The sequence below is a fragment of the Typopeltis vanoorti genome, chromosome 17 (assembly GCF_054136105.1).
Source record: "Typopeltis vanoorti isolate ZY-2024b chromosome 17, IOZ_Tvanoo_1.0, whole genome shotgun sequence".
NCBI lineage: Eukaryota > Metazoa > Arthropoda > Arachnida > Uropygi > Thelyphonidae > Typopeltis > Typopeltis vanoorti.
This window is the reverse complement of record NC_143565.1, coordinates 110393196-110405369: the sequence shown is the minus strand read 5'-3', so window position 1 is coordinate 110405369 and position 12174 is coordinate 110393196. Positions and strand designations below refer to the sequence as shown.

Below are 12174 nucleotides of genomic sequence, written 5' to 3'. Positions count from 1 at the left end.
TTGTCTTACATCTATTTTTACTCTGAAGAAGTCCAACAGCTAAGCTGGCGAAACTTTTCGGTATTTTCTTACTTAGTTTCAAATAAATTTTACCTATATAAACTCAAATTGAAGTCAATCTCTCCCACAGTTCTTTTGGTCAAAAATAACTTTTTAACATTATCAATAATGGGTTTCAAAATCAATAATAAGGAGAGAATAGTACGGTTTACAAAGTTGATAGAATATGTAGATAAGTAACTCTTTTGAAAAGAACAAGTATGTAATATTCATCTTTATGGAGTTCATTTAGAAAGCTTCCAACAATAGAAATAGACAACGAATAATTATGTGAATCAATAACTGTCTCTTGGGAGGAAATCAACGCAAAAAATATGCAGGGAATGCTCCAACAGTAACATGATGTAACTTGCCAGAAGCTGCCATTTTGTCTCATACGCTGTTTAAAATTTTCTCGAATGGTATCCAACACAGACCATAAGTAGCCATCTGCTTTAGTATGCAGATAATATTGCACTGCACTAATGTAGTTCATACCAACCTTTATATAAATAACCGGGCAGTGGAACAAGCACACAAAGATATAAATCAACTCTTATAATTTTTCCACATCAAATTCATTTGTCTCAATAGAGGAAAGACATATTTGATGTTGATCCAAAATCCCAGACTTCAATCATCATCTTTTGAAACGTTAATAATTTGTGTCGAAACAGTCTGTAAGAATGCAAGAGAAAAATACTAATGTAAGGCACAACACAGCCCACAGCACTACTATCGTCCAAAAGAAATTACGGACCATCGCAACGAACGTATTCCAAATTACAGAAAAATTCCCTTCATCTAAAACATGTTTAGAAACTATGGGAATAGAAAGGAGTCCAGTGACACAGAGACTGTAAATATTCCTTATTTAAGACATTACTATGTTATGGTAAGGCACTACTACGAAGTGGAGTAGAGTAGACAGCAACAAGAGACTCATCTTAGGTAATTCGTCAACACACAAGGCAGTGCATTTCTTAATCTTACAGAGACCATAAAGTACCTTCTTTACTCTTTATAGTGAAATTATAAATACACGAGACATCTTCGAGATTAAATCATGCGATTCAATTGAATTATAATAAATTGTCATAATTATTATACTAACTTGAGTATCTTTAAAAAGGCTACCCACGAAGCTTCGGAGAAACCAACTGGAATGATTCAAACATGGCTACCTTTCATAAATGCCACCATGCATCATGCAATACGATTAGGTAACAATAATTCTCTACTTTTTGCCCTGATAATTCTCCGACGAACCACTTCTGTAAAATTTAAGCAGATGGTCTAGAACAATGGTCTCCAAACTACGGCCCGCTGGTCAGATGCGGTCCGCGATATGATTTTATCTGGCCCGGCAATTTGAAATTGGACTAATTTCAAATTAGTCCAATTTCGGGGTGTTGATCGATTTCAAATGCATTAATTAAACTTTTGTTCAAAATATATTTCCGAATAGTAAAAAGTAAACGTAATCCAGGTTACGGTCTTTCTGACTGTAAAAGTTCGGTTAAAATGGACTAACGAAGAAAAAACTTAAAAGAATTCAAAACGAAATAAAAAAAGTTACATCTGAATAAACTTTTTTATCAACAAAAAAATTTATGTCGCACGAAATAAGAACACCTAAAAACGTCGGTTAAAACACGTTTAAAATGAACTAATGTGCGAAAAACGAAATAAAAACAAACTTTCCCGCTCTGTATTCATTGATAAAAAACTCGAAGTTATACGAAATTAAAAAAAAAACAGTTACATGAAAATTGTCGGTGTATATTCGGTTGAAAAACTAACGACTAGCAAATGAACATTTGAAATCGCTACTTGTAATTAGCACTTCAAAATTTGAACCTGAGTTCAATAAGATTTTAAAAACACAAACACAGTTACGCCATTCACATTAATGGTTTTATTATAATTTGTGATAAAAATATGAGAATTTGCTGATAGTGTTCGTTGTCATTAATATACGATCATTTAATCTCACATACTCTGTAATCAGTTTTTATCTGCTTTCAATAAAACTCATATATCTAGTTCTAGAGTTTTTTATTACTACGGGCCGTGCTGAACAGTGCTGGAGTACCCAATGTGGCCCTGACGGCGAAACGTTTGGAGACCACTGGTCTAGTATATAAGTATAAAGCTTCAAATATAAACACAAACTCATCATTATTTCTCTTAATCTTTTCAGAATGCGAATGAAATAATCTAAGAAGATGAAAATGTCCGCTGCTTTAAATCCTACTGGGAAGCACTTTTTGAGAGTATGTGCATCGCCTGTAAGTTAAGTAACATTTCATACTGATGTTTGTCATTCTAAATACTGACTTTGTTAGAGAAAATGATACAGTTTAGTATAAGTAAATAAGCAGTGGGATTGTTGTGAGATTCACTGTGTGTGCGTGTGTGTGTGTGTGTGTGTGTGTGAGAGAGAGAGAGAGAGAGAGAGAATACTACTTTGATTTTAAAAGTGAAATTGTCAATTGTTTCGTTATTTCAACCATTTCAGGAAGAAATTTTTAAGGATGATATTGATGTATTTTTTAATTAATTCAACATAACTGTTGTTAATATAACTATAGTAATTTGAGTAACTGTAACATGTGACTAGTTGTATATCACCACCATTTTTTTGTGGTTCCCACCCAAGATTATATGCTAACGAAGTGATGGCTCCTGGCTTAAAATCGTGGGGATGCTGCAACTTTCGAAATATACATACACACTGTAAGTACAGTGTATACGTGTTTGGATAAAATATCAAAATTATGGTAAAAATTAAAAGAAAATTAAACATGAAAAAATATTGTTTATTATCGATAAAATTATAGTTTGGTATAAAAATAAAATATATTCTTCTTGTTTTATTTCATGAAAAAATATTGTTTATTATCGATAAAATTATAAAGTTTGGTATAATTCAAAATTACTTAAAAATAAAATCCACTATCTTAACCCCAATAATGTTCTAAAATAAAAACTATAACAAATGTTGTCTTTAATTGTAATGTCCAAATATTTAAAGAGACGGACTAAACACGATAAGCACTACGAACAGTACTACTGGCGTAAACTGCATATAAATAACAGTGGAACTGCGTGACGGACAGTGCCGCGTTACACAAATAGCTCGCATCTCACTATGACGTGCATATGCTTGCGCGCGTAGCTATGTGACACTGTGGTAAACACAGTGCTGCTAGCGCCCTCCTAAGTGCTACATGATGGATTTTTATTATTTTCATACAAAATAAGAGAATTGTATAGGATTGTTGATGATGAAATTAAATATTACAAGCAAATATAAATAAATTAATAAATATATTTATAAATCGAGAAAAATTGGGGGTGCTGCAGTTCCGCAGTGGCTATGCACGAGCCGCCACTGTGCAAACGAATAATACAATTATACATTGAATGGGAGAAGAATTTTTTAAATTTATATATATAATTAAAATTTAACTGACTAGAACCCGAGAAAGTATAACAAAAAACTTTAATAAATCACGACTAGTTTCATCGATGTTCCGACTTCTTCAGGAGAGTAAGAAATTACATAAGACTTATAAAACTAACAAGGTAATAAACATGAACATTCCATCTTAATAAAAAGAAACAGAATAATAACAGTCATATTTGAATAGGTGACCGCATGCTACTGTTGGCATGAGTTGAATGTGTGTGACAGCTAATTTTACAGCGCCAGTATTGGATTACTGCGCTATGGAAATCAGGCAAATTGTAGCTAAGATTGTTGTTCCAGTGTGAAGGGTCCAGAACTATTTCTTTTGATTCTATAATCCGCAAACTCTATCCTCGAAGAACGGCCACGCCAAGTTGATTGGTACCGCACAACCAATTTATATATATATGCAAGGTTGAATTTGAAAGACGAATTATAGAATCAAAAAAATAGTTCTGGACCCTTCACACTGGAACAACAATCTAAACTGCAATTTGCCTCATTCCCATAGCGCAGTAATCCAATACTGGCGCTCTAAAATTAGCTGTCACAAACATTCAACTCATGCTAACAGTAGCACGCGGTCACCTATTTAAATATGACTGTTATTATTCTGTTTCTTTTTATTAAGATGGAAAGTTCATGTTTATTACCTTGTTAGTTTTATAAGTCTTATGTTATTTCTTACTCTCCTGAAGAAGTCGGAACACCGAAGAAACTAGTCGTGATTAATTCAAGTTTTTTGTTATATTTTCTAGGATTCTAGTCAGTTAAATATTAATTTTATAAATGTACACATCCCAAGTCAATCCTAATTACAACAATATATATATATATATATATATAATTTGCATTTTTTAATATTTAGTTTTACATGGTCCGGAAACTTTCTTCTAGACACCAAACATGGAGCCTTTTCAAGTCGATTTAGGCCTCCAATAAGAGAGCGACGAACTTTGTCTTTCACTTAAAGATGGTCACATTCTTCCATGTTTAAGCCGGATTTAAACCCCTTGGGTGGCAGAGCGAATACGCTAACCACTCGGCCAACCAGCCTATTACTATCTGCAAGTTTGGATTGTGAATTTCACACATTCCAATTCTGAAATTCGAACCCACCGTAAAAATCCGCACAAGTAGCAGCAGTAGTTAAATCCTGGCAGCGTAAATGATCTCCAGTGCATTTAATTAGCAATCAGTACTACTGCTGTTACTTGTGCTGATTTTAGGAAAACATCAAACTTTTTGGAGAAAACATAACCATCGGTCGTTCCACACTCAAAGAATACAAAATTTAGATGTCGCAGTGGGTACAAAAATACAGTCGCATCATTGGACCTACTATCAGAAGCGAAGCGCGCACTTTGCCCTTTGATTGGAAATGTCTGGATTCAAATTTTGTTCAGAATGTGGCGAAATGGAAAATATTTATAAGGACTTCTCGGCTGAATATGATTTAGCCAATATCGTACGTGGATAGAGAAATATTTTTCATGTTTTTCTTCTTGCGAAACAGGAAAACTGGTTGAAGAAAATGGTCAAATAAATGGCAAAAATGCTGGTCTTATGAAACTCCCTTTGGCAGTTTCAACCAAACGAAACCATCTCGGATGATAACGACATGATCGCCATGAATTATTCACACTCCTACTTTATACCTCTACAGATCATGCAATAAATAGCCAACATACACCCTCTGTCCAAAAAGAAATCGAACTTTTCGAAAATAGAAGAAACTAGTAGCGCCATCTGTTTTATCCTCTTGTTGTCGAAAGCGGCAACCTTCATTAGTGTTGTGTCAACTATTTATGACATTTGTTTCATTAGAAGCCGAGTTATAGTGCCAAGAGTGACGAACGATCAGTCGTCACGATATTCTTGCCGTAAGGGACGAATTCTCGCTATCATTCGCTTCAAAACGTCTAGATAAAACTTACCATTGACTCTTTAGTCAGGCGGGACGAATTCTTCGTTTTTGTTTTCTCTTTACTTTTGACTTCAAGCGACTTTTTTTCCCGATTCCCCTCTTCTGGTGGTCTCCACTCAGCACTCTGGCGCTTTGTTTCGGGCTCATACTCAAAACACCACGTTCCGTCACCAGTAACGATCGTTTCAAATAAATTTTAGTCCTTACGAGGGTTTTAATGAGGTCCTTGCAGTGTTCGACTCGATAAATTTAGGTCTTCAGTCAACGTGTGGGGAACAAATCGCGAATTCAATTTACGAAGGCCCAAACTCTCGGTAAAAATGTTGTGCACATTTGATTTTGGAATCCCCAATTCCTCTTCAAGCAATCTCACAGAACCACTCATAAACTTCAGTAAGGGATACGCATTCACCACCGTATGGTTTTTGAAGCATTTAATGCGTTTCGGTAAACCTTTTACCAAGTTGATAACACATAACTATTACCTATAACACAAAAGTCAATCGCACCTCTCTGTTTGAAACTCATTTTCCGAACGTTCGTCAAAACACACTGTCACTATTGGCACTATAACTCGGCTTCTAATGAAACAAATGTCATATACAGTTGACACAACACTAATGAAGGTTGCCGCTTTCGACAACAAAAATATACAACAGGTAGCGCCACTAGTTTCTTCTAGTTTCGAAAAGACCGGTTTCTATTTGGAGTGGATGTATGTTTTGGTTTATGTTTGCAACGTAAAGTAGAACACATGGAGGAAAATCACCCCCACAACAACCTTAGTCTAAGACAGACTTCGAATAAGGATGTAACTTGTTTGCGAATTTTTGGTGCTCTATATATAGTGGATGTTTTAACGTGGATGGGCTTCAGTTTTTTAACTATTTATTTAGGCCAGGAAGTGGCATTTTTCAATAATTTGCGCACTTTATTCTTTTGTGAGTTAGTGAGATCCCGATCTATAATTTGGTATGTTGACGATCTTATATAAATGTGTGCATTTTACTTTCATATTCTGTTGAATCCATCACAATTCAAACTAGTCCCATTGTTATACCGGATTATTGTTGTCTCGAGTACTTGTGACAAACTGTCTTGGTGCTTTGAAGATGCAGGACAGAGAAGATTTCAGTCTGTGTTTTCATCTATACAGTTAAAAATGAATCAACATAATATATATAGAGTATACATTATGTAAAAACCATGACTAGTTATTTCGTCTACAATACTTTCTTTGAGAAGATTGATATTCTAGTAAATATTAAATGTAAAATCATTGAAGTTGTGGCTTTGGTACGTGCTGGACTTAGACCAAACACGTTAACTAAACCGTTTTCGGATATTCCAGAACTTTTCCACCATTCTTCTCCCCCTCATCCTTTTTTTATATTTTGTAAAATTATTTCATTCTTCTTATTGATTATTATGACATATAACACTGCTTGTCTTTTTCCTTCAGTTACTACAGTGGTTCGTTGGTGATGTTGGTGAAAATAATACGATTACAAATATCGGTGGGATGATGGGAAATGTGATGAAATACATGGCCAAAGCATTGGATACGAGGTAATCCTGTCACCAGTTTTTAATATTTTAATACGTTAAAAACTTTAATGATAATAACAACCTTAAATCAGAAGTGTCCGATACCACTTGATTCGGAATTCAAAAATGTAAAAAAATGGATTTTAGTCTTATTTTTTTATTCTTTTATAACAGAAATAAAATGACGTTTTACGATGATGGATTCGTTTAAAAGATTTGCTTAATTATACAAATAAACTAATATTCTGTTAATCTAAGACATTGTTGTTTTTTTATGAAGAGTTGCTATGATATCACGTGATGTTTTCAATTTGAGCCTATGGTCTTCTACCTTGGATATTCCGTGATTAGTTTAAAAGAAATTGAACAAAATAGATGTGTATTTTTACCATTGGAAAAGCACTAAAAATTGAGGTATTCTGGAAAACCAAAGAGAATAATGTCCTGGAGATCGTGTGGACGTGAGAAGCTGCGCACATGATCCCGCAAATTCGATGGGATTCAAATTAGGAGAATTAGGCGCTATGGACGCATACTGGATATGCTCGTCGAAACGTGCTTGCACAACGCGAGCGCTGTGCCAAGGGAAGTTGTCATGCTGGAAGAATGCAGATTCATAGGGTTAGATGTCAACATATAGGCCAATATCGGGTCGGAAAGAATCTCCATATAAGAATTAGCGAAGCCTCCGTAACTAAGTCAGCATAGACGAAACCCTTTGCTCGGAAAGGCCTGGGTTCGATTCCCGTCAGTGATGTGAGGAGCATTATCTGGTCTCCTTCGATTAAAGGTGAGTTATCCGGTCTCATACGGAGGTAGGGTTTTTCCCCCTATCGAAAACGCCGGGTTTTCGTTCCCCAGAACTGGCAAACCCGCCCGTGAACACACGCATCTACAGACATAGGGCATACCGGTATGAATAAAGTAGCGGTGAAACGTAGAAAAATCCTTTACACCGCAAGATAAAAGAGGAGGGAAGGAATAATAATGAGAAGAATTAACCGTCACTGTGGGTTCATTGAAGATTAGAGAACCAATTTCAGTATGAACAATCCCCATATTTGGACAGCGCTAGCACAGGACTATTTCCGGGAAACTGTGTAGTCTGTTTGACTGGAAACAGAACGAGTAGTCATCGTGAGTGTTTTCGCTCGTGAGTGTATTATGCCAGTTAACTGCGTGTGTGTGTTGATTTAGTAGGTTCATCTTTTTCTCAACGCAAAACGGGCTTTTCGCATCTGTTCTGCGATGTGAAAAACCCAAGTTTATTTCAGGGCAAATTCCGCCACCGACGAGTAGTTAGTCATTTTGCGATCATAACTCATCTTCAATTAAATAAGGTATTATAAATTTTACTTTCATCTTAGGAAGATTTATGTCTTCCTCTCTACTTCTCTAAGGAATATGCAGACTTCCATGAAGAGTCTGCCTACTACCATTCATTGAATTATATTAATGAGGGATGCAAAGAGGCTTGAAGTTGTTGGATGTTCTTCGATTATAATCATGCATCCTCTGTAAACAAATGTGAATTTACCAATGCATACCACAAATTTGGTTGTATCAGGATAGCATCAGAATAAAGAGATGTTTTAGTTGCTTTATTGTGGTACCCAAATAAAATTCTAGTATTCGATTTCTTCTAAATTCTGTGAGAAGGTTTTCACTGACAAATGTCCAATTTTTGACCAGTTACGACGTATTTATTTGAAAGTAATGAGTAAGTTTGTCTTTAGTCACTAAAGACATGCAACGGGGTCATGTTTCGAGAAATATGAATTTAAAATTACACTTCAGAACGCCTGTAACGTTCCATTCATATTTGCCTATGTTTAAAACAATTCAGATTTCATCAACATTCAGATGAAAGCTCCATGGGAAAGTTTGGATATGACATGAAAATCGATAGAGGAGCAAGGTGATTGGAATTTGGAGAAAAAGAAAACTGGTATATCATGAATTTCTTTTTCAAGGAAAACAAAAAACACATAGAAAGTGGACATGGAAAAGTCCAAATGGAAAACCTTGTGAAATTGTCTTTATCCTCAGCTATAAGAAAAACATCTTTCAAGACTGATCTGTTATAAACACCTCCAAGATTGGCAGTGACCAATCTTGGAGGTGTTTCAAAACTATTTACTTTATAACAGTGCAGTTTTACTGCGTACCATCCTATGGTACGCAGTAAAATCCAAATAAACTGCCAAAAAGAAAGAAGAAAGTGTTTCGATGATCAAAGCAAAACATAGATGTACACAAACTCAATATTAAAAAAAGATATTGATTTAAATATCTTATTATAGATAACGATGCTGATCTATCAGAAAGTAATGACATTATTACCCAAAACCTTATACAATGCTCACTTGAAATAGTTGGTACCACAGAACAGAAACAAGACAAAATCTCTGAAGAAACAACACAGCTTATAAAGAAACGAAGAGAAATGAAACAGTCAATTAACCTACAGAATAAAATTGAATACACTGAATTGTGCAAAACGATCTCAAAAAAGTATCACTGAAGAAATAAGAAAATTCAGTTGTAAATCCATGCAAGAAACAAACAATTGAAACCGTAGTATCAAAAACGACAAGCAGCAATTGATGAACAGAAAAAAAAACAGATGGTTGCAATCAAACTGCAAGACGGGACCATCATCAGAGATAGATATTCTATAGCAAAAAGAGTTGAAGAATTTTACACAATATTATATCAGGATAACGAATGAAATGAAGAAGAAGAAGATGACAGCTATGAAACAGCTGAAGTACCAGAGATTTTACAAGAGGAAGTCATGTGGAGCATCCAAAGATAGCAAGATGGGAAAGCTGCAGGAGACGATGGAGTTACAGCTGAACTTCTAAAAACAGGTGGAGAAATAGTCTACAAGCTCTTAGCAAAACTATTTACTTTATGCCTGAAGAAAAATGATGTACCAACAACATGGAAGAAGGCTACCCTAATTCTGATACATAAAAAAGTGAGATACTTGACGAACTACCGACCTATCAGTGGTCTACAAAGTGTTTACAAAAGTCTTAGCTCATAGGCTTTGTGCGACTCTGGACATAGCACAACCAAAAGAACAAGCAGGTTTTCGAAGGTTCTTTAGTACAATGGACCATATTCAAGGTGTACAGCAGATTATTGAAAGGTGTAATGAATAAGAATTACCACTATGTTTAGGTTTTATTGACCATGAGAAAACCCTTGATTCACTTAAAACGTGTGCAATACTTAAAGCATTACGAAACCAACAAGTGGAGGAGCCACGCATCAGAATGATCAAATCAGCATACACCAATGCCACAGCAGCAATTCATTTCAATGGAAACATCACTACTGTGGGAATACAGAGAGGTATAAGACAGGTTGATATAATATATCCAAAATTATTCACAGCGTGCCTAGAAGTATTCAAACCTTGATTGGGAAGGGTCTGAAGATAAATGGAAGATATTGAAGACATTTACGCTTTGCAGATGACAGAGTTATCTTTACTTCAACTGCACATGAGTTACAGACTCTTATCCATGAGTTCCAAATTGCTAGCAGAACAGCAGGCCTAAAGATAAACTACTAATTATATGAACAGCCAAAGGCTTCAATTCGGCGTCATGAACTTATTTAAGTTAAGGGATATTACATCCCATACTGTTTCTTAGCCGAATTGAAACCGAATTAACCAAATTTTCTCATGTCGCCGAATTGAATCCTGTGGCTCTTCATATAATTAGTAATTTATTAGGACACATTCTTGGCAATTCTCATAGAAGGGATATAAGTTCTGTTCGGTACAAACTTGGTATTAACTAGGTCTACCTACTCACTGAGGAGACCTCAATAAAAGTCGAAACAACCGGTTTGGGTAGTGACCTTCTCTCATAATATAGAACAGTAATACAGCTCCTAGGAGCTAAGTTCACATTTTGAGTAACTACCAAGAATAGTGATCGGAGCTTGCTCCACCCTTACACTAAGTTGCCTCAGTTTGCACTACCAAATGGGTCAGGTGTTGCACTATCCAAGTGTTTGGTTGCGCTTGGACTCGCCGAACTTTATATAGTTTCTATATTCAGCATTAAACTCTTTGAGTTTCTTATTCGGCTAAGAAACAATATGGGATGTAATATCCCTTAACCTAAAGATAAACTTAAAGAAGACCAAAGTTATGTTCAATGAGAAACGTTTTCAACCAGTGTATTCTTCCTATACTGATATACGGCTATGAAACGTGGACACTGAATGCAAAGGAAATTCAAAAATTAAGAACGGCTCAAATTAGTATGGAAAGAAGTATGCTTGGCATCACAAGATTGGATCACAAAAGGAATACGTGAATCAAACCGAAGTCTCTGACATCATAAGAAGGGTGAAACATCTGAAGTGGCAATGGTCTGGTCATATTGCTAGACGACAAGATCAACTATGGACAAAAGAAGTACTGGATTGGATTCCACTAGAGGAAAAACGATCACCACGCCGACCTAAATCACGATAGATTGGTGATATCAGATTCGCAGGAGTGACATGAAAAATGAGAGCCTTGGACAGACAGTTTTAAAATACCGTTGGAAAGGCCATATATATATATATATATATATATATATATATATATATATATATATATATATATATATATATATATATATATATATATATATATATATATATAAGAATATGAGAATATGTAAGTGTAAAGAATTAGATTTTTTTAAAAATGAATCTTTCATTGCTTTAAAAATATTGGAAAAGAATGAACCAGAGGATTAAATAACTGAGATAATAGGCTTCGTTACATAAAGTCTTATTTTCTGGTAATCCAAGAATACTTGCTCCTCGTTTCCAAAACATTAATGCCGATTGAGGAAAGAGTTACAACTATTTTTGCATCATCAGTTTTTCATTTCGATCAGTCCACAAATTGTTAGATACAGAGCCACTGGCTTCTAATATCGTTATTCGCACGGAGTATCCAATACATGTATCCTCTTGCGATGAAGTTCAGGTCGATAACGTCGAAGGAAGGAACAACAACGATATCACAGAGTTCTGTGAAACAGCAGAAATACCTATCACAACCATAGAAAACGATCAGTGTCGTATTCACACCCGTCGCTTTCCTCTTTTTCTCCTTCCCATCATGAAACGACTCCACCCTTACTTGGCTTTTGGCTCCACC

At 35.3% G+C, this 12174-nt stretch overlaps 1 protein-coding gene across 1 annotated transcript in view; it reads left to right on the top strand.

Annotated features, from left to right (window-relative positions):
* Positions 1-12174, top strand: part of LOC150097774 (putative glutamate receptor) — a 39270-nt gene that overhangs the window by 13615 nt on the left and 13481 nt on the right. The gene's annotated exons all lie outside the window — the stretch shown is intronic.